At 42.2% G+C, this 21,158-nt stretch overlaps 1 protein-coding gene across 2 annotated transcripts in view; it reads left to right on the top strand.

Moving 5' to 3' along the window:
• Positions 1-713: 713 nt before the first annotated feature.
• RLIM (ring finger protein, LIM domain interacting) overlaps positions 714-21,158 on the top strand; it is a 35,651-nt gene continuing 15,206 nt past the window's right edge. For both annotated transcript variants that reach the window (XM_089685206.1, XM_089685207.1), the window contains exon 1: positions 714-829. The gene's annotated coding sequence lies outside the window, so the exon portion shown is untranslated. The remainder of the gene's footprint in view (positions 830-21,158) is intronic.

Genomic DNA, 21,158 nt, shown 5'->3' with positions numbered 1-21,158 from the left:
GTGCACGTTGAGGGCAGAACCGTGGACATACAATATATACATGAAGTGCTATAGAAGTGCCTGTAGTAATAATAGTGTACGTTGAGGACAGAACCGTGGACATACAATATATACATGAAGTGCTATAGAAGTGCCTGTAGTAATAATAGTGTACGTTGAGGACAGAACCGTGGACATACAATATATCCATGAAGTGCTATAGAAGTGCCTGTAGTAATAATAGTGCACGTTGAGGGCAGAACCGTGGACATACAATATAGACATGAAGTGCTATAGAAGTGCCTGTAGTAATAATAGTGAACGTTGTGGACAGACAATATATACATGAAGTACTATAGAAGTACCTGTAGTAATAATAGTGTACGTTGTGGACATACAATTATACATGAAGTACTATTGATGTACCTGTAGTAATAATAGTGTATGTAATACTTCTTGAGTGCACAGCCAGCAATGCTGTGTTATGAAGCGCCCATTGTGCCCAGTCTATAGGCCTCCCCGCCGCTTCTGCTCTCATCTATGACTGACTTCCAAGGAACACTTTCCATTTGCAGAGCAGAGAAGTCCCGCGGATATACACTAGGTGGCGTCAGAGAGGGCTGCCTGTGATAGGCCACCCCAAGCAACATGGCGCTCGCATGACATCAAGGTAACGCGCTAACGTGAGAAATCTCGCGTTACACCACCATTCTGTAAAGTCGAAGCCACGCCCCTCCCGCTCACTTCCGGGCTGCCTTCGTAACAATGGAGAAGATGGCGGAGTGAAGATTTCTTTGGGCGTAGGAGCCGGAAAAAGATTGGACACCGGAGCTAGCGGACTCTCCTCGCGGTATGTACGCTGGGAGACATTCCGGGGAGGCCGGCGCTCCGGACGGACCTGTTCTTATCAGGTCGGGGGGTGGCGGTAGAGGCACAGCTAGGCCGCGGCGGGCTGGGAAGGTGCGCGGTGAGCAGTACGAGAGGCCGAGGTTTTCCTGTGGAAGGGTAGCTCCGGATTGTTGGGAGTTAGGTAACCGGGGCCGTCCACTGATAATAGCTGGGTCGCGTCTCCCTCCGCTTCCGTGTGAGCGCCGCGTCTATCATGGACGCCGTGTGTGTTGTATAATGGACGCCGAATATGGAGGGAGGGAGATAGCGGAGCTGTGTGTCGGGGATCGGCCCCCCCGGGACAGTGCAGAGCCCGGCATGTCCTACGTTCTGTATCCAGGGATAATGAGGATGTCAGTGGACGTGATGGGGGCTCGTCCTGGAATGCTCCGCTGTTGGTGATGACCGCAGTGTGTGTCCCGGACAAGGCCGGATCTGGGTGATGTGTTGCGGGACTCTGGCCGGTGTTGTGCCCGGTGATCTGGCAGAGATCAGAGCTCCGTGTTGCAGGTAGAAGACATACCTTCCCTTCCCCCATGTTGTATCCGGATTGTTCTGGAAGGAAGGTGTGCCCATAGCAACCAGGACCTTGTCCATTATGAAGGGATGTATATAGCAGCCGCCTTTCAGCTGTGATGTCCCTGGATCGCCTCAGGAAGGAAAGGGTTACCTCACCTTTAATGACTTTTCCTGAAATTCTGTCTGCCATCGGGGTACATTAAAGTGGAACTCTAGTCAGGAAATGAAGTCCTTCTAGATGACTTCAGGCTGGCCTCTTTTACAGGTATAGCGATGTAACACATTACATATAAGAGCCTGTACTGTTTACAATCCAGTAATACAAGGTGTCACCCTGCTCTGCACATGCTCAGTTGCCCTCGATTTTTACGCACGGTGACGAATTTGTAGATGCCGATCTGACCGTCTAAAGATTAAAGTGGAACTAAACCCATCGATTTAACCGTTTCAAAAACCAGTTCCATTCCCAGCACATGCCAGGAGTGTGAACTGTCACATTTGCTTGTCTCCTCAACCAAACTGTCAAAGCATCACATGACCGGTGTAATAGCTGATCATATGTACAGCTCAAATAGATGACCGCTTTCTTGGATGAAAAGGATAGGAGGGTTTAGTTCTGTTGTTAAAGGACTCTGGGCTTCAACAAAATGGCAGCCTCCAGTAAGAAGAAACAGGAACGGTGCTGGAGGTAATTTACAGCACACACTCATTTTGGTTGTGTAATTATTAAAGGATAAGTTCCCCTTTGGGAATATGCTCCATGTTCCGTCTACATTTAGGGTTCCCAGTGCTGCAGTCGCTGCACCCCCCTACCCCAGCAGAAGTATGGGGAGAAGTACTTGCTGTCACTTTTTAAAAACAGCACATCTGTGCAAGGCTCCGCCCACACTACCGCATTATGATGCTTCTGTCGGCTTGTAGTTCTCAGTGAACTACCAAGATGCTGTGGTAGTTCATTGGATCGTCCTGTTAGTATATCTACATGCCATACAGGCTAGCAGATATACAGATAGGATTGAAGGAGCTCCACATGACACCAGCGATCCGCTGATTGCTGGTGCAATGCTTTACAGGCTCCTGCAACCCAAAATAATGCACATTTTTTTTACCTGCAAAAAATGTGCATTTTTTTGGTCAAAAGGTGAACTTTTCCTTTAATGTGACATGTATGTTCCTTGCTAAAGAAAATTATTCTTTTTAATCAGTGATAAGTAAAGTTGTGCTTTAAAGAGGAGCTCCAGTCTTCCCCCCCCCCCAAACGTAGTCATCAGATACAAATCATGCAGCAGCTGACTTTTTATATAAGGACACTTACCTGTCCAGGAGTCTGGCGCTGTCCTCACCAGAGCCAGTTCATCAATGGGCTTGAGATCCAGGTGTTGGCATTTTATCTATGGGGAAACCGTCTGTGAAGCCTTGCAGCTTGGCTTCCCATTACACATGTACAAGCCCCGCTGAGCTTTGTGAATTGTCCCACAGTCTTCTGGGACCTGTGATGTGTCCAGAAAGCTGTGGCCCAAGGGTGGAGGATGAACTTCCACTGGCATCACCTAGGTGATCCGGGCAGAAGTGGGAGCAGGTATATGTGAAAACCAGGTACCCGCTTTCACACAGGTATTCAGTCTGGATCCATTTGTCAGCTTCAGTTGGATCCACAGTGTATGTCCATGGATGTAAACAGACACGACTGTTTACATCTGAATCTGGTTTATGCGCACAGAAGGTCTGCCTCATTTTCCATCTTTGTGGATGTATGCAGATATTGCCGTTCCACTTAGAGGCAAGAAACAGATGTGAACTGATACTGAGTCAGTGTTCATCAGTTATTTCTTCGCAAAAAATACGAATCAGTTGATGACGTTCATGTGAAAGCACCATTAAAGTGATTTTCCCACCTTTCCAGATTTCTGCACCCTTTGTTAGGACAGGTGTGTGCACATCTAGTTTAACCACTTACCCTCCTGAGGCCTTACCCCCCCCCCCCTTCTGGCCAGGCCATTTTTTGTGTTACGTCACTGCGTTACTTTAACCTTTAACTGACAATTCCGCAGTCATGCAACGCTGCACCCAAATGAAATTTACGCACTTTTTTCCCCACAAATTGAGCTTTCTTCTGGTGGTATTTGATCACCTGTGCATTTTATTTTTTGCGCTATAAAAAAAACAATATTTTGGATTTCTGTGACATGTCTTTGCTAAAAAAAAAATTGGTTTACGTGAAAGTTATAGCATTTACAAATGGCGGTATAGATACTGGGATTTTTTTTCTACTAGTAATGGCGGCAATCAGCGACTTTTAGTGGGACTTCGTCGGACATTCTGACACGGGGGGGGGGGGGGCGACGACCGGGTGTTACTGACATCCCCAGTGACACCAGTACAGTGATCAGTGCTTAATGGTTAACTATGTGTAGGGAGTGTTTTACTAGGGAGCGGGGGGGGTGTATGCTTCACTGTAAGCACACTGCTCTGGATGGCTGTGCACTGCTCAGGCCAATTTTCAGCGCTGTCCCACTTTGAATGACAATTGTGCGGTCATGCAACACTGTACCCAAACAAAATTGTTATTTTTTTGAGATATATATATAGTTTTCTTTTGGTGGTATTTAATCATCACTGGTTTTTTTACTTATTTCTAAACAAACTAAAAAAGGCTTAAATATTTAAATAAAAAAAAAAAAGTTTTTTTCTTCGTTTCTGTATAACCTTTTGTAAATTAGTAATTTTTCTCCTTCACTGATGTGCACTCATATATGGCACTGGTAGGCAGCGCTGACAGGCACTGATAGGTGGCACTGATGGGGCTACACTGATAATCAGGGCACTGATGATCAGTGTACATGTCCCCTCCGAGGAATGCCGCTTACCAGCTCTCCTCTCCTCACGCTGTCAGCATGGGGAGAGGACTGCCGATAACCAGCATTTCCTATTTACATGCGATCAGCTGTGATTGGACGCAGCTGATTACATGATAGAGCCTATGTCATTGACTCTTTATTGCGATCGGTGATCTGCTGTGTCGCAGCGACACAGCACACCACTGATCGCTGTGCACCCCCTGGTGCGCACATGGGCAACTAGACTGGGAGGATGTCATATGACGTCCTCCCAGAACAAGAGAACCACCGCCCTCCCGTCATTTCCTTATATGGCGGGCGGAAGGCAGGCAAGAAGAGTATAGCATCAAGTCAATTAAACTCCTGGGATATTAATCTGGTCAGTTAAGTAGAAGAGGGGGTTGTTAATCAGTTTCATTTGGTGTTAATGAAAATAACAGGTGCACTAGATGGGCAACAGTGAGATGACCCCCAAAACAGGAATGGTCCTACAGGTGGCGGCTACTCTCATTTTCTCCCTACTCTTTTCTGACTGTTTTCACTAGTTTTGCATTTGGCTAGGGTCATTGTCACTACTGGTAGCATGAGGCGATTTCTGGACCTTACAGAGGTTGCACAGGCAGTCCAGCTCCTCCAGGATGGCACGTCAATATGTACCATTGCCAGAAGGTTTGCTGTGTCTCCCAGTCCACAGTCACAAGAGCATGGAGGAGATTCCAGGAGACAGGCAGTTACTCTAGGAGAGCTCGACTGGGCTGTAGAAGGTCCTTAAATCAGCAGGATCGGTATCTGCTCCTTTGTGCAAGGAGGAACAGGATTGAGCACTGCCAGAGCCCTACAGAATGACCCCCAGTAGGCCACTGGTGTGAATGTCTCTGACCAAACAATCAGAAACAGACTTCATGAGGGTGACCTGAGGGCCCGACGTCCTCTAGTGAGCCCTGTGCTCACTGCCCAGACCTATAGAGCTCAATTGGCATTTGAACACCAGAATTGGCAGGTCTGTCACTGGTGCCCTGTGCTTTTCACAGATGAGAGCAGGTTCACCCGGAGCACATGTGACAGATGTGAAAGGGTCTGTAGAAGCTGTGGAAAATGTTGTGCTGCCTGTAACATTGTTCAGCATGACCGTTTTGGTGATGGGTCAGTGATGGTCTGGGGAGGCATATCCATGGAGGGATGCACAGACCTCTGCATTCTAGACAATGGCACCCTGGGTGCCATTAGGTATCAGGATGAAATCTTTGGTCTCATTGTCAGACCCTACACTGGTGTAGTGGGTCCTGGGTTCCTCCTGATGCACAACAATGGCTGGCCTCCAGCAGGATGAAGGAGTTGATACTATTGAATGGCCCGCACGCTTGCCTGACCTAAATCAAATAGAACACCTCTGGGATATCATGTTTCAGTCCATCCGACACCTCCAGGTTGCACCTCAGATTGTCCTGGAGCTCAGTGATGCCCTGGTCCAGATCTGGAAGGAAATACCCCAAGACACCATCCATCGTCTCATTAGGAGCATGCCCCGACGTTCTCAGGCATGCATACAAACACATGGGGGTTTACAAACTACTGAATACCATTTTGAGTTGCTGCAATGAAATTTCAGCAAAATGGACTAGCCTGCTACATAATTTTTTCACTTTGATTTTGGGGGTGTCTTTGAATTCAGTCCTCTGTAGCTTGATAATTTTCATAAAACGATGGGGCATCCTTAAGTTCCTAACACATTACCCAGTCCATATCAGTATAGCTATCCAGCATGAGACTTTTCCCCAATGAGATCTGATGTGTGTTCAAAGTGTTCCTTTAATTTTTTTTGAGCAGTGTGTATTGTACATTCACATCAGTCCCTAGCCCTCAAGGAGCTTGCAATCTAAGGTCCCTAACCTTACATACATACACATAGTAGGGCCAATTTAGACAGCCAATTAATCTACCAGCATGTCTTTAGAGTGTGGGAGGAAACACGCACAAGGAGAACATGAAAACTCCATGTAGTTAGTGCCGTGGTTGGGATTCAAACCAACAATCCTAGTGCTGCCAGGCAGAAGTGCTAACCATTTAGCCACTGTGCTGCCCAATTTAGCTTTTTTTTTTTTAAGTAGTAAAACCGTTATCCGTAATTTTTAAGTTTATTATATGAGTGGGAGCATGCAGCAAATATAAAGAAGGCACTATCCTATTTTGGCACAAAGGTGGAAATACACTTTAATTTGGCTAAATTCTTCTGTGTGGGGGTGAGCTCCTGCCAAACCATAATGTGCAAATATGTGCCGCATGGCAAACTTCTTCACACTGCACCCACCTCCAGTACATGCTCCATCCGAAGCAACTGCCACCTTCTCTACTTCCAGGTCCACCGGGCTCCGCTTCTGCATTTGGACAGCCCCTGATGTGCACTGGAGTTACATTTTCCTCTAGACTGCTCTCTCGCACGGGCGCGCTCTCTCTCTCTCTCTCTAGAGAGAGAGAGAGGTTTTGTTTTCTGGCAAAAGACATTGCATGTCTATTCTGCTACAAACCTCAACTCCTAGCAATTTTTTTTTAGTTCTAGAGAACTGACCACCTGTGCTTTCCTGCATAGTGTGGTCAGTTGTTAATAGGAAATCAGAGGGACTTGTAGGAACATCAGGGATTTCACACAAAAGAAGCAATGCAAAGAGAACAGGATTCTTTTTCACACAAACATGGTACAGCAGGCACATATCAGGAATATGAAATGTTGGGTTTACATATTCTTTAACACCATCTCACTGAGGGGAATACTTAGGGGCATGTCTCCAGTAAACCAGTTTTTCTTAATGTGTTCCTTGTGAAGTTATCTTTAATTGTTTTGGGGTTATATTAATTCCCTTGAAATAAAATTATACTGAATGTTTTAATTACAGATTTTAACCTCATAGTTACTAAATTACATTTTTTTTCTATAGTGGGCTCTTAAAGCCGATTGCTGGCTTTACTATCACTTAACTAGTTTGTTTGGGCCAGGCTGGCTCAAACAATTTCTTGTACTAGGGCTGCTTTCACACTGATCTGCTTTTGGTATGTTACATAGTTAGTCTGGCTGAAAAAAGAAAAAAGTCCATCCAGTTCAACCATAAAAAAAAAAATATATATAATCCTATACCCACAGTTGATCCAGAGGAAGGCAAAAAAACCCAGCAAAACACGATCCAATTTGCTCCTGCAGGGAAAAAAATTCCTTCCTGATCCCCCAAGAAGCAATCGGATATTCCCTGGATCAACTTTACCTATAAATGTTAGTATCCAGTTATATTCTGTGTATCTAAGAGAGAATCCAGGCCTTTTTTTAGAGCAATCCACTGAGCTGGTCAGAACCAACTCTTGAGGGAGTCTATTCCACATTTTCACAGCTCTCACTGTGAAGAAACCTTTCCGTGTTTGGAGATTAAATCTCTTTTCCTCCAGATGGAAAGAGTGCCCCCTTGTCCTCTGTGATGACCTCAGGGTGAATAACTCTACACTGAGTTCACTATATGAACCACTGATGTATTTTTACATGTTGATCATATCCCCCCTTAATCTCCTCTTCTCAAGAGAGAATAGATTCAGTTCCTCTAATCTTTCCTCATAGCTGAGCTCCTCCATGCCTTGTATCAGTTTGGTTGCCCTTCTGTTTACTTTCCAGTTCCCCAATGTTCTTTTTGTGAATTGGTGCCGAAAACTGAACTGCATATTCCAGATGAGGTCTTACTAATGTTCTTCAGTTAAAAAAAAGCGGAAGAAAACTGCATCTCTTTAACACCTTCGCGCCTGGCCTATAGCAGATTGACGGCTGGGCGGGACACTCCTCCTTGTGACTGAGCATCATATGACGTCCTGTCAAAACGAGCCGGCTGCTGGGGCGTGCAGCGGCGCTATCTGTCATCAGCTGTGTTCACAGGACACAGCCGATGACATACTACCACACCGGCCTGTTGCCAGTGTCATGTGACCGCTCTGACCAATCACAGCAGATCACATATCAATTGTATACAATGGATAGCTTCCTGTCATGCCCATCCATTGTATACAATTATGTTGTTAGCTGTGAATGGTCAAAGCAGTCACATGATACAGACAGGGCCAATCACAGCCCATCTCTTACATGTAATGAGCTTTGCCCAATCACAGCTAATTACAGGAAAAGACTGAATGAATCAGTTTTATTCAGTAACAATGATTGCAAATATCAATGAAATACATTGGTATTAGCAATCATAATGTGTAATCATAATGTGTTAAAAAAAAAAAAAAAATCCTGATCACTTGCCCAGAGTAGTTCAATGCTACTATATTAACATTGTATTGTTTTGGTTAAAGTGTGTTGGAAAAAAATAGTAAAGAAAAGAAAAAACTATGTAATAAAAAAAATAGAGGAATTTTGAAAAAAAAAATTGATCACCACCACACCAGTTATATAATACTGGACTGGACTGGTGACCATATGTATTTAAAAAAAGTGTGGTGTTTTTTTAAATTTCTACTTTTTCAAGAAATTGTAACAAATTAGAACCTCCAGAAAACTTACCATGCCTCTTACTAAATATCTTGAACTATTTTCCACAAAAGGGTGATTTGGGGGGTATTTGTACTATTGTGGCGTTTTCGGACCTCAAGAAATGAGATGGGCTGTCCATACATCAGGACTGATCAATTGTCAGATAAATATATATACCATGGTTTGTGGACTCTATATCTTTTCTACGGCCTAAATAATATACACTAATTTGGGGTATTTTCCCCAAAGAAATTTAGCAGAATACATTTTGACCTAAATTTATGAAGAATTGTTATTAGCAAAATTGTATAACAGAAAAGAAGAAATACTTTTTTTTTTCAAAAGTTTCAGGTTTTTTTTTTGTTTAGCAAAAAAAAAAGCGGTGATTAAATACCACCAAAAGAAAGCTCTATTTGTGTGAAAAAATGATAAAAAATTTCATATAGGAACAAAGTGCGACAGCGCTGAAAGCTGAAAATTGGCCTGGGCAGGAAGCGGGTAAAAATGCCCAGTATTGAAGTGGTTAAATCCTATGGCGCTGTTCACACTGATCTGTGAAAAGAAACCTGCTCGGTGCATGTTTGTTCAGTTAAAAAACCCACACCAAAAACCCATTCCTCCATTAAAATGAATGTAAACCGCACCAAAAACCCATTCCTCCATTAAAATGAATGTAAACCGCACCAAAAATGCAATGCATCTGTGGGAAGTGCTTTGTCCAATGGGGAAACACAACACAAAAAAAAAAAAAAGAAACACAGCAATCATTTAATACTGCAAAACTACATGTGCGTTTTTTTTCAGCGGAGCAGTGTGAAATTAGCTTTACAGGTGCGCTGCATGAACTGTTTGTAGCCTCGGCCAAGTATAGTATACAGCCTTGTGTTCCGGGGCTGAGACAAGACCTTCCTGTTTCACACTCGGAACAAATTATTCGGGCTTAGCAGCGCTCAACCGTTCAGAGGCAGCTTTGTGTTATGTGAATGAATAAAAAGCTTCTGACTGGCTGAGGGGGGGCGCAAATGTCGTCACAATCTCCTACTTAGCCAATCAGTGGAAGCTTTATATTCATTCATAGAATACAAGGCTGCCTGTGAATGGCTGAGTGGCACTCAGCCTGACTGGGTTTTTTTTGTTTTTATGATTGTGAGACAGCTAGGTCCTGTCTTACATTTGGAACACAAGTCTGTATACTGTATATTAGTGTAGGAAATAGTTTGTTTGGGTCATCTTGGCTCAAATTAGTTAAAATGACCCTAAAGCTGAACTATATCCATCGATTTTACTGTTTCCCAAATAGCTACATTCAAGGTATGGCAACTCACAGTTGCTTGTGCACTCAACCGAATTATGATATCAAATATCTGCATGGTAGCTGCACATCAAACAGAGGCTATGATGGCAGCTTCCTTGGCTGCAAAAGATGGGGTTTAGTTTTACCTTTTAAGTAAGCTATGGACGTTCACAGAATTTTACCCATTTCAATAACAACCACTTTTACCCCCTTCCTGCCCAGGCCAAGTTTCAGCTTTCAGCGCTGTTTTTTGCACACAAATAGAGCTTTCTGTTAGTGGTATGTAATCACCACAGGTTTTTTTTTTTTTTTGCTAAATAAAAAAATTAAAAAAAAACCCCTAATTTTATTATTTTCTGTTATAGAATTTTGCTAATACATAATTGTTCTTCATAAATTTAGGCAAAAATGTGTTCTACATTTCTTTGGGTGAAAATAACCCAAATCAATGTTCATTATTTAGTCTGTAGGAATTTGCAAACTATGGTATATATCTGAAAATTGATCATTCCTGATGTACCGATCGCCTATCTCATTTTTTGAGGTCTACAAATTGTCAGAACAGTACAGATACCCCCAATGACTCCTTTTTGGAAAGTAGACAGTCCAAGGTAAGAGGCATGGAAAGTTGTTTTGTTTTTTTTTTTTAAATTTAAATTTTTTTTGTCTTTTTTTTGGAAAATTAAGAAATTGAAAAAAACACAATTTTTTTTTTTTTTTTTTAACATGCTGTCACCAGTGCAGTACAGCGTAATCGTTTAACTGCTTTGGCAGTGATCAGGGACACTGACTGGTGTCGGTATTAAAAAAAACCCCAAAAACATTTTTAACCACTTTCCCTCCAGCGGAGTTACCCACCTTCCTAACCAGGCCATTGTTTGAGACACGACGCTGTATTACTTTAACTGACAATTGTGTGGTCATACAACGTTGTACACAAATTAAATTTGTCCTTTTTTTCCACACAAATAGATCTTTCTTTCGGTGGTGTTTGATCACCTGTGTGTTTTTTATTTTTTGAGCTATAAACTAGAAAAGACCGACAATTTTGGAAAAAAAAATACTATATTTTTGGCTTTTTGCTATAAAACCAATAAAAATTTTTAAAACAAATTTCTTCATAAATGTAGGCCAAAATGTATTCTGCTACATGTCTGCTAAAAAAAATCCCAATACGTGTAAATTAATTGCTTTACGTGAAAGTTACAGCGTCTACAAATGGCAGTATATATACTGGAATTTGTATTCATTTTTACTAGTAATGGCAGCGATCCGCGACTTATTGCGGGACTGTGGCGGGCATTCTGACACTGGGGGGTAACTAACTGCCAGTGACACTAATACAGTGATCAGTGCTAATAAAAAGCACTGGCACTGTACTAATGGCACTGGGCAGAAAGGGGTTAACTGTGTGCGATTTACCAGGGAGACAAGCTGCTTTGTATTGCCCTTCCGTGCAGAGCAATACAAAGCAGGCTGTTCATGCTCCCAGGGGAGACATCTGCTTTTTACATACAAACCTCTCCCCTGTCAGCTCCGCCGACGATCACTGAGTCCCGGACGAGAATTGGTGGGCGGGACTAGGTGATCAACATGCCGAGGAGCCATATATATGTGATTTTGCGCATCCCTGCCGCCCTGTAGCAGTACTTCTGCTATAGGGCGATCGGAAAGTGGGTAATAAATTTGGTGTGGCCAGGATATTAAGTGTAAACCTTATAAATTAAATTCTCCTTTTTGCTCTATTTTGGCTAAGTAAATGGGCCATTTAAAGCATTTTGTGATAACTGCAAACAAAAACTTGCTGATCATACCAGAATTCTAGTGAGCTTGTAAGCTGTTTTGTGCCTATGGTGCACTGAACTCTAGCCGTGTTATCGGCTGTGTCCAGTTTCTTCTGTGAACTATAGAACACCTCCTCCCAATGTTATGGCGATTAGGAGAATGTGTTCTGCAATCCATATCTAGAGACAGCAGTCTAAGTTGACAAAACTGCTGTTTAATAGCTACAGTACAGTGGGTGAACATTGTCACCCCTAGGACAGGAAGCGTGGTGTTGGCAGAGGAAAATAAATTATCAGGTGTACCACATCATGTGAAAATTAAAGTAAATGTCTTAAAAAAAACAAATGCAGCCACCACATCTTTGGACTGGTAAACTGCAGTGTTATATTTTATTTTTGGGATTAGTGATACTAAAGCTTCAAAAGTTTAATTTTTTAAATAACACATTATACTTTCCTGCTCTGTGCAATTGTTTTGCACAGAGCAGCCCCAATCCTCCTCTTAGGTCCCATGCTGATGTTCCTGACTCCCTCCTATCCCATCTGCAGTATTCAAGTAGGGCACATTAAAAAGAAAATACAACTAAAAACCAGAGTCCCACTGCAGAATAAATTCAGCCAATAGCAGAAATCTGGCCTTAGATGGGTAGAATATTGCTCGAAAATTTGTTTGCATTTGATAAAGATCTGGCAAATGAGCATCATTGATACAAATTACTTACGTTTATTCCTGGTGACAGGAATTCACAGTTCTGGGCTAGGATGTTCAAAATGTTACAGATAGAGTCCAGGTTGCTCTGGGAATTTCAAGATCGTGGATCTGCCATTTCTCTGAGCAATTAGGCTAAAGGGAAATCCCCACCTATGTTGGATATCATTATCCCTGAGTGTAGTCAGGAGGGATTGGGGAAACTTGTGTTGCTGGTGGGTGATTCAAGAGAAGTCTGAGTAGAGTTGTATACAAGCTCCATCAAAGTCGATAGTGTGTATGTTGCAGGATTTTTGCATAATTTCTTCTTTGAGGGCAAAATCATTCACTTGACATATGATGTCCAGAGGGGAGGACCACGTGAGCAGTTCAACTAGGTATCTTGCTGGGTCAGACAACCCAGAATGTTGTTAAAATTAGCTTTCAAAGTTAATTTGAGATGTTTGGTTTGGTTTGCTTTTGGGAAACCACAAACTCAAATGTTACTGTGCCTACCCCTATTGTCAAGGTCTTCCAGGTGATGTTGAAAGTCTCCTAGCATTGAAGCTTGAGAATGGAGGTATTCACAGACATTGGAGACATCTTGCTTAGTGTCATGAATGTCCTCCTTCAGGGTGGTGATTTTAGTAATACGTTGGTGATCCAACTGTAGGGAATTGAATTTTGGATCTACAGTCATCGCAATCTTCCTGGATCAAGAAGTGAGAGTTAGTATGCAAAGGGCTTACTCCCAAGTTGCACAGCCCTCCTGAGTCCACGTCCGGTTCAGAGTAATCATGTGAGCATCATTGTCGAGGGTGAGGAGTAGTGGAGGCTAAAGGAGAGATCCCGGAGGCAGAAGTCTAGAAGTTGTGCTTCTGGGGAGTTGGAGGAACCGGCTGGGAAAGTAACAGATGTGATGGTTCCGAATTTTTGTCAGACCATGGGGGCTGTTGAGATTAATGTTTCTTAGTTGTGGAGTTGGTTGATTGGGATCTGCGGGGGACTCCAGGGTGGATAAAAATCAATAATGTTTTTTTAAAAATCAAAAAAATCAGATTTTTTTTTATTTAAATCGTATTTTGTTTAAATCAGATTTTTTTTAATAAAATGCTTTTTGAGGAAAATATATTACCATCCAAAGGTTATTCCATCATGAAATAAAGATTAGTTTTTTAATTATGTAGAATAAGGCTGTATATGTTTAATTTTTTTGGTAAATAAATTCCATTAATCCATTCACAATGTCATGCTCTTCCAGAGGTTTTTGTAGGATTATTGGGCAGTTTCTCTGCCTACAAGATATTATCACAGATGCTTGGTTTACTTTTGCAGTTTTCAAAACTGAATTTGACTCAGCGGAGATCACATGCCTCTTCTTCACAGCAAAAATGTTATAACATGAACAGAGTTAAGAAAAAGACCTTAATCCTAACTTCTACAAACCTAGGAATACAGAATCAACCCCTTCAGTGCAAGTTTCAAGAAGTTCAGTGAATAGAATAGAAACAATATTTTTCTGATTGTTTGGAGTGGAATAGATCTGCACAAGAAGAAAGTGAAACTAAATGTGAGGAGGAAGGGGCTGATAGTCTAAGTTTCTTAAAATATATATATTTTGTTTAGCCAAATTAGTTAACAAACATGGATGTTTAAGCAAATAACATATGCTGGAATGTTATTGTTTCAGTTGAATAAATCTATTTAAATTGTTATTATTAAGGTTATAATTATTTTTCTCCTTCCTAAGTACAACAGAAAAGTTGTCCAAATATGAATGATTAACCTATTAAACTGGGGATAAAAAAACGAATATGAAAAGTTATTCTAAAAATCTTCATCTACTTGCATATTAAAGTTATACCAGCAAGAATTAGTCTTTATGTAGAAAACTAGGATTTAAATCAAGCCTTACTGACTAGTGATTTAAATCAGTTTGATTTAAATGAAATCCACCCTGGGGGACCCCCTCTAGAGCACTGCAGGCAGGGATCACAGAGGGTCCCATTCAGAATGTTCTGTCTCCAGTTTATGGGGAATATTGGGTGGAAGGGGTTGCTTGAGTGTAGATTGCTCTTTGCGATCCTGAAGCCCTGTGTCCCTGTTTTATGGAGAGGAGTGGAAGATGTGTGGGAGAGTTGGTGGGAACTTGATGATAACTGTGATTTGTGTCCTGGACACTGGGCAATAAACGGAGTGACTGAGAGGCAAGCAAGTGGAGGAAGAAGCGGCACCATCTTGGCAGCTTCTAGTTTTACCGGTCCCCATTAGTGAAATTTTCTGTAGTGAGTGGCGGAGTAGCTGAATGAGACCGGGCAGCATGAACAGAAGCATTGGGCTCCTTCTGGGACTTCCATCTCCCCTAGCCAGTGTAGCGGTAATAGACTGGTCAGCCAGGCATGCTTGGAACCTCAAAGAAACATGGCCATCTGCACAGGCAGCAAACCATGCCCCTAGATATACTTTTTAATTGATCACACTCTATTCACTTTTGCAAGTGTTAAGCTTGTTACACCTACAGCTAGAGGGGCAAGCTGAAAGAGTTAAAGGGTTAGCTCACCTTGTCAGAAAAAATGTAAAGGTGAACGAACACTGTATACCCTCTACACAAGACCCGCTGAAGTCTCACTCTCCAAGGGCCTGTTCATATGTGCTGCTATTCTGCCACCCCTCTAAAAATCAACATCCCACTCCCCTTCTCCACACCTATGCAGATTGCAATTGAGGCGTTTCTGCATTGTGTTTTACATTTTTGCACTTGTGTTTTTGCCGCATTTTTTTAAAACATTTTTTTATTTTCCTTGTTGGTAGGCAGATTTTAAATGCAAAACGCATTAAAATTAGGCAAAATTGCATAAAAAGCGCAATACATGCTTTTCTACAGCGTCCCCATTGAAGTCTATAAAACCAAAAATGCAGCGTTTTGCGATGTCAAAGTCCCTGACCCTTTCCAAAAAACACTGTGGGTAAAAACATGGAGATGTGAACCTGTCCTATAGGAAATCATGTTAAATGAACTGTAATGCGTTTTTGCACAACGTGGCAAAAAAACTCTTAGGTGTGACCCTAGAGTAAAGTAGACCTTCATGAAAGTCTGCTTTCCTGCTAATTTCCCATGGCCCAAACAAAATTGGTTCAAAAATACCCCCTGGATTCTGCTGGTGATATCATGCTTCACCACTACTGCAGTGAGGTGGGGATTGAGATATTTTCATGTTTTGTTTTTTTCCCTTGTGAAATATTAATATTTGATGTTTACCCTAAAGCTGCCATTCTCAACCAGGATTCCGTAAAACCTTAGGGTGGCTAGGGGATCCTTGAGCTGTGGCTAATCGACCTCCCATCTGATGGTGCCTCCGTAGTTTCAGTTTAGTGCCTCTTGGCAGAGCCAGCAGCATGCCTGCAGTGGTCATTTTTGACACTTTGTAAGGAGGGCATTCTCCCCACTTACCAACACCAATGTAAGGGACATTTTCCCGATTACCTAGACAGACTGTTACTAAGGGTTCCCAGAACCTGAAAATTATATCCAGGGTTCCTCTGAGGTTAAAAGGTTGAGAGGCTGCCCTAAAGAGTAACTCCACTTTTGTTGAGGAAAAAAAAAGTCTTTCTGGTTGATCAATGTGTATACAAGGATTTTATCAAACGTTGTTACAGAGTCCTACCTGTTTCTGTTCTGAAAGAATGTGTCTGATTATGTCAATGTGCAGAGTAAAACTGACTGCTAGTGATTTCTTTGTTAATCATCTGATGTAATTGCAGTATTTTAGTGTGGAACGTTGCAGAATCTGCATCTACTAAGAAGTAATTAAAGTAGAACTTAAACAATTTTTTTGGGTAGAGTGGAGTGGGATTAAAACATGTCAGGCTTTCTCTGCTCTGTGTCCCTGTTAGGAAGGTAAGGGCTCGCTTCACACTAGTGTGACATGTCATTTGACTTGCGACACATAAATGCATGACAAGTCAAAACCTGTTTATTTCCATGGCATTTGTTTAAGTCTATGAAACTCAAGTATCTCCTAAATGTGTTCCTTATTGTGAGCTTACCTGTAGGTACACTTTAAATAATGGTGTTTACTATCACTGCTGGGTACACACTGTTTGAAAATTGGCCGGTTCAGTAGGAACTGGTTGACATTCAGTGTGTCAGTGTGTACAGCAGCCTGGTCTAACGACTGGCTATTGTTGAAGGGACATGCTGGTAAACCAGCATCCGATCAGTACTTGCAGTCAGTGGTTGTGATGACTGATCATTGTTCCCCTGTCAGAATAAAAAGGCACAGCATGGGAGATTGCTGCACCCACATCCCTTGTGTTGGTATGACCTGCTAGGTTACATGAAATAAAACTAGCTGTTTATAGCGGGCTTAGTTCAGGGCTGAACATTTCCCAGTTGCCATGGTGACTGAACAAAAAACTTTGCAACCAGATGATTGAGTCCTGCAGATTACACTGGGAGAGTGTGGCTCTCCTGTGTAACCAGAAGTGCTCTGCTCTACTATGGCAGCCGCCTGCTCTATAAACACATGCTCAGTTTGGTATGTATTGCTAGAGTTTTTTTTTTTCCTTGGGAGAATGCATTTAATCAGCACTCTCCAGACAGAGGTCAGGGGTCCTGCACCCTACAGGAGAATGAAAACTCCTCCTACACGCTGTAACCAGTGCTCTGCTGGACACTGATAGTAGTCACAAGATTGCTCCTAACTGCTGATGAGAAAAGGTATTTAGCAATTTATATTTACTAAAATAATTGCATTTCCATGTTCTGTGTACCATGGGAGACTAGATAGAGTGAATGAAGGTCCTGGGTTTAGTAAAACTTTAAAATCTCAAAATAAAACATTTTTGGGCAGCACAGTGGCTAAGTGGTTAGCACTTCTGCCTGGCAGTACTAGGGTCGTTGGTTCAAATCCCAACCACGGCACCGCCTGCCTGGAGTTTGCATGTTCTCCCTGTCCCTGCGTGGGTTTCCTCCAGGTACTCCAGTTTCCTCCCACACTCCAAAAACATGCTGAGAGGTGATTTGGCTCCTGTCTAAATTGTCCCTAGTATGTGTATGTATGTGCGTTAGGGACCTTAGATTGTACGCCCCTTGAGGGTTAGGGACTGATGTGAATGTACAATATATATGTAAAGCGCTGCGTAAATTGACAGAGCTATATAAGTACCTGAAATAAATAAATATACTTCCTTTTACCCGAGGTGGACAAGTCACATAATGTAGTCCAGTACTAGACAAGCTTTTCTACAATACACACAATTTGTATAAGGCAAGGCGACAAAATTTCTGAGAACGTTCTCAAGTCTGTTCTGCATGTTTTAACAAATAGTAATGAAGGCAGCAAAAAGGAATGGTGGCTCAGTTGACTGTACGGCCAGCATGATGAATAGTTGATAAGAAACCTGAATAGTAGCAAAGGAGGCAAAACATTATAGTAACCCAAAAGGAGACATATACGGATAGAAGGAAAAAAGGGATAATGTGGGGAATAACTAGATCTGGCGCCTAGGGGAAAAAAGAAACTGACTACTGGAATTGTGGTTTGGTTGCTATGATCGCATGTAAATAACCAAGTTGGTCCTAGTAGCTGTTTGAGATTGATACACTCCTTAGTCGATCGTCAGCTCCTTTGTGTGCTGACTTTTTTTTTTTTTTTTTTGTTAAGAATTTTACATGTAAAAACTTTATATTTGTTCATGGTTGTAGCACCAAACTAATAAAAAATGCCTTGGACCAGAAGCAGGATTCTCACGCCTTTTTATAAAAATGTCAGTTCCCAGAATAACGTTTGTCCTTGTGTTGCAGAGGGCTTTGCTCAAATGCTCCCTCACCCTTAAGTCGACATTTGTCAGCTCAAGGACCATGACTTTTCTGCGTTGACACCAGTTCAGCTACCACAGTGCAGGCAAGCCATGGGAACATTTTGGCTTTCTGTTATAGTTTAAAGTTGTTCTCCTGGTAAAGGTAGTCTGTTCTGTATTTTCATTAATGTAATGTTCAAAATTAAAAGAACAGATGTCTTTATTTTGCTGTTTAACTATACACCAATTGGTCATTAACATTTTGACCACCTACCATAACTCAAGGCATGGACTTCACTAGACCTCTGAAGGTACACTGTGGTATCTGGCACCTAGCTATCAGTAGCTGATCTTTTAAAGTTTAACTAAAGGCAAAACTTTTAAAAAATTTTTTGGATAGAGTGGAGATGGATCAGAATACCTGTCATGTTTTTATTGCGGTTTGTGCCCCCATTAGGGAGATAACCCTCTCTGTCTGTCCTGTTTACCATTATCATTGAAAGTAAAAAAAATTGCCAAATTTGGGTTTTCCACAGAAAGGTAATGGGGGTGAGAGGGATTTTCCAATGGGGACACTAGTTTTGGTGACTTGGGGGTCCCCAAGGAATTTCCTTAATTTGCAGAGATTTTCTCACTTTCTGTTTTGGCTATGGGACAGGAAGTAATGGTAAATCTCCCCAGTGGAACGCAGATGGCAAAAAAATAAACTGACGGGTTATAACCCTCTCTTTCTCTATCCAAAATGGGAAGAAAAGTTTTGCTTATTCTACTTTGTCCTGTAAGATGCGAGGTGGGTCTTCCATGGATTGGACTTGTCTTTCCAGCACATCCCACACATGCTCGATTGGATTGAGATGTGGAGAATTGGAGGCCAAGGCAACTAATCACACTCATGTTCCTCAAACCATTCTTGAATTCATCGGACCACCAGATGCTTTTTGGCTATGGACATGGGTCAGTATGGCCCCCCCTGACCAGTCTATGGCTACACAGCCCCATATGACACAAACTGATGCACTGTGTATTCGGTTACCTTTCTATCAGTACCAGCATTAACATTTTCAGCAATTTGAACTACAGTACCTTTTCTATTGGATTGAACTATACGAACCAGCCTTTGCTTCCCATGCGCATCAATAAACGTTGGCCACCCATGACCCTGTTGCCGGTTTTTCCCAGTTTTCCTTCTTTGGACCACATTTGGTAGGCCCCGAACAATGCAGACCAGGAACATTCCAGAAGAGCTGCAGTTGTGGATTTGCTCTAGACATTACAATATGGCCCCTGTTACAGTTGCTCAAATCCTTACACTTGTCCCTTTTTTTTCTGCTTTCTACACATCAGTTTCAGGGAAAACATATTCACTTCATTCAATCAGTTTTTTTTTTTTAACTGCAGACTAATTAGCAGATGTAATCTGATGCAGATGTTTGTTTTAGAACTGCAAAGTACATGGTGATTGCGTAATATTTTCCTCAAATTTTGAGTGATTCCATATTTTTTTACTCTGCTTGGTCTGCAAAAACAGTTGCAACTGACTACAGTTTTCTTCTTTTTTTTAAGTGTTTTTCAAAGCCAGAGGGTTGGAATGTTAAATGAAAATAGTTTTGAGGCATGTCTGTGATTTTTTTTTTTTTTCTTTCTTTCTTTTCTACACAATTAAACAATTGAATGAACATTTTCCAAGAGTGGTGATTCCATACTTTTTGCCAGGGGTTGTATCTGGAGATCAGAGAGCTTTCCCTTCACTGTCCGTTCTGGAGACCACAGTTTACAAGACAAGAAGTGAGGGAAATTATGCAGCAGGGGAACACAACAAGCTGACGCAGGTTCTAGTATTTCCCTACATAACTTAAACTAAGTAAAAATCTATACTTCAGTTCTGTTGATTTCCCCTCACTTATTGTTCTTGGGACAACCTTATCACCAGACAGGAAGTGAGAGGAATTCACTTCATCCAAAAGTTAGCTATGGATATAGTTTAATGTGGAGCGCCAGTCAAAAAAAAAAATTTTTAGCAGCTACAAAAACTGTAGCTGCTTGATTTAAAAAAAAAAACATTCACCTGTCTCTCGATCCCACTGTGTCCTCACACCGTTCGCTTTCACCGGTCATCCTGTCGCATGGTGCCGGCATCTTCAGTGTAGGCACCGGGCTGTGACAGATTGCAGCTTCACAGGCAGGTGCCCACTGCACATGCTGAAGTAGTGTTGTGCTTTTTGGATGGTCCCATAGTCTGCTGGGACCTGTCACGTGTCCCAAAAAACTACGGGGAGGGAGGGGGGAGGACAACTTTCACTTCTGATCACCTAGGCGATCACAGCGAAAGTGGGAGCAGGTACTTGTCAAATTCGGGTATCCCTTTCAGGTGCTCCCCAATGGTGCCAGGCCTTAACGGGGAGCGGGAAATGAAGCCTTAAAGTGGAACTTGCCCTTTTGGGTGGAGCTCTGCTTTAAGTAGTTGATTATCTCACTGGGAGAGTGAAGACCCATTTGTACTAATCAAAGAAATTAGGTCTTCACGGATACCTCTACACCTAATTTCTATATATACTCTATGTAGAGACAGTCCTTGCTAGCAAAGCACCCCAGTAAGGTTGCAACCCAGATTGTGTGAAATGTTATGCCTTTTAGAACTGCTTTAACCGTTTCTGCGCCGCCCTGTAGCAGAAATACTGCTACAGGGCGGAACGGGTGCGCAAAATCATGTTTATATAGGTGATTTTGCAGTTCCGTGTAGTGGGCATGTGCACTGCTCGCACCACCATTCGCAGCCTGGGCTGTCAGTCAACAGGTTCCGGCTGGTGATTCCCACCCGGCAATCTCCCAAGTATTTCCGACGGGGGAGAGATATGTATGTAAA

Source organism: Staurois parvus, unplaced genomic scaffold (genome assembly GCF_062004578.1).
Source record: "Staurois parvus isolate SC_StPar_1 unplaced genomic scaffold, SC_StPar_1.0 ptg000365l, whole genome shotgun sequence".
NCBI classification, from domain to species: domain Eukaryota; kingdom Metazoa; phylum Chordata; class Amphibia; order Anura; family Ranidae; genus Staurois; species Staurois parvus.
Note: the sequence above shows the minus strand (reverse complement) of the source record. Positions and strands in the feature narration are given on the sequence as shown.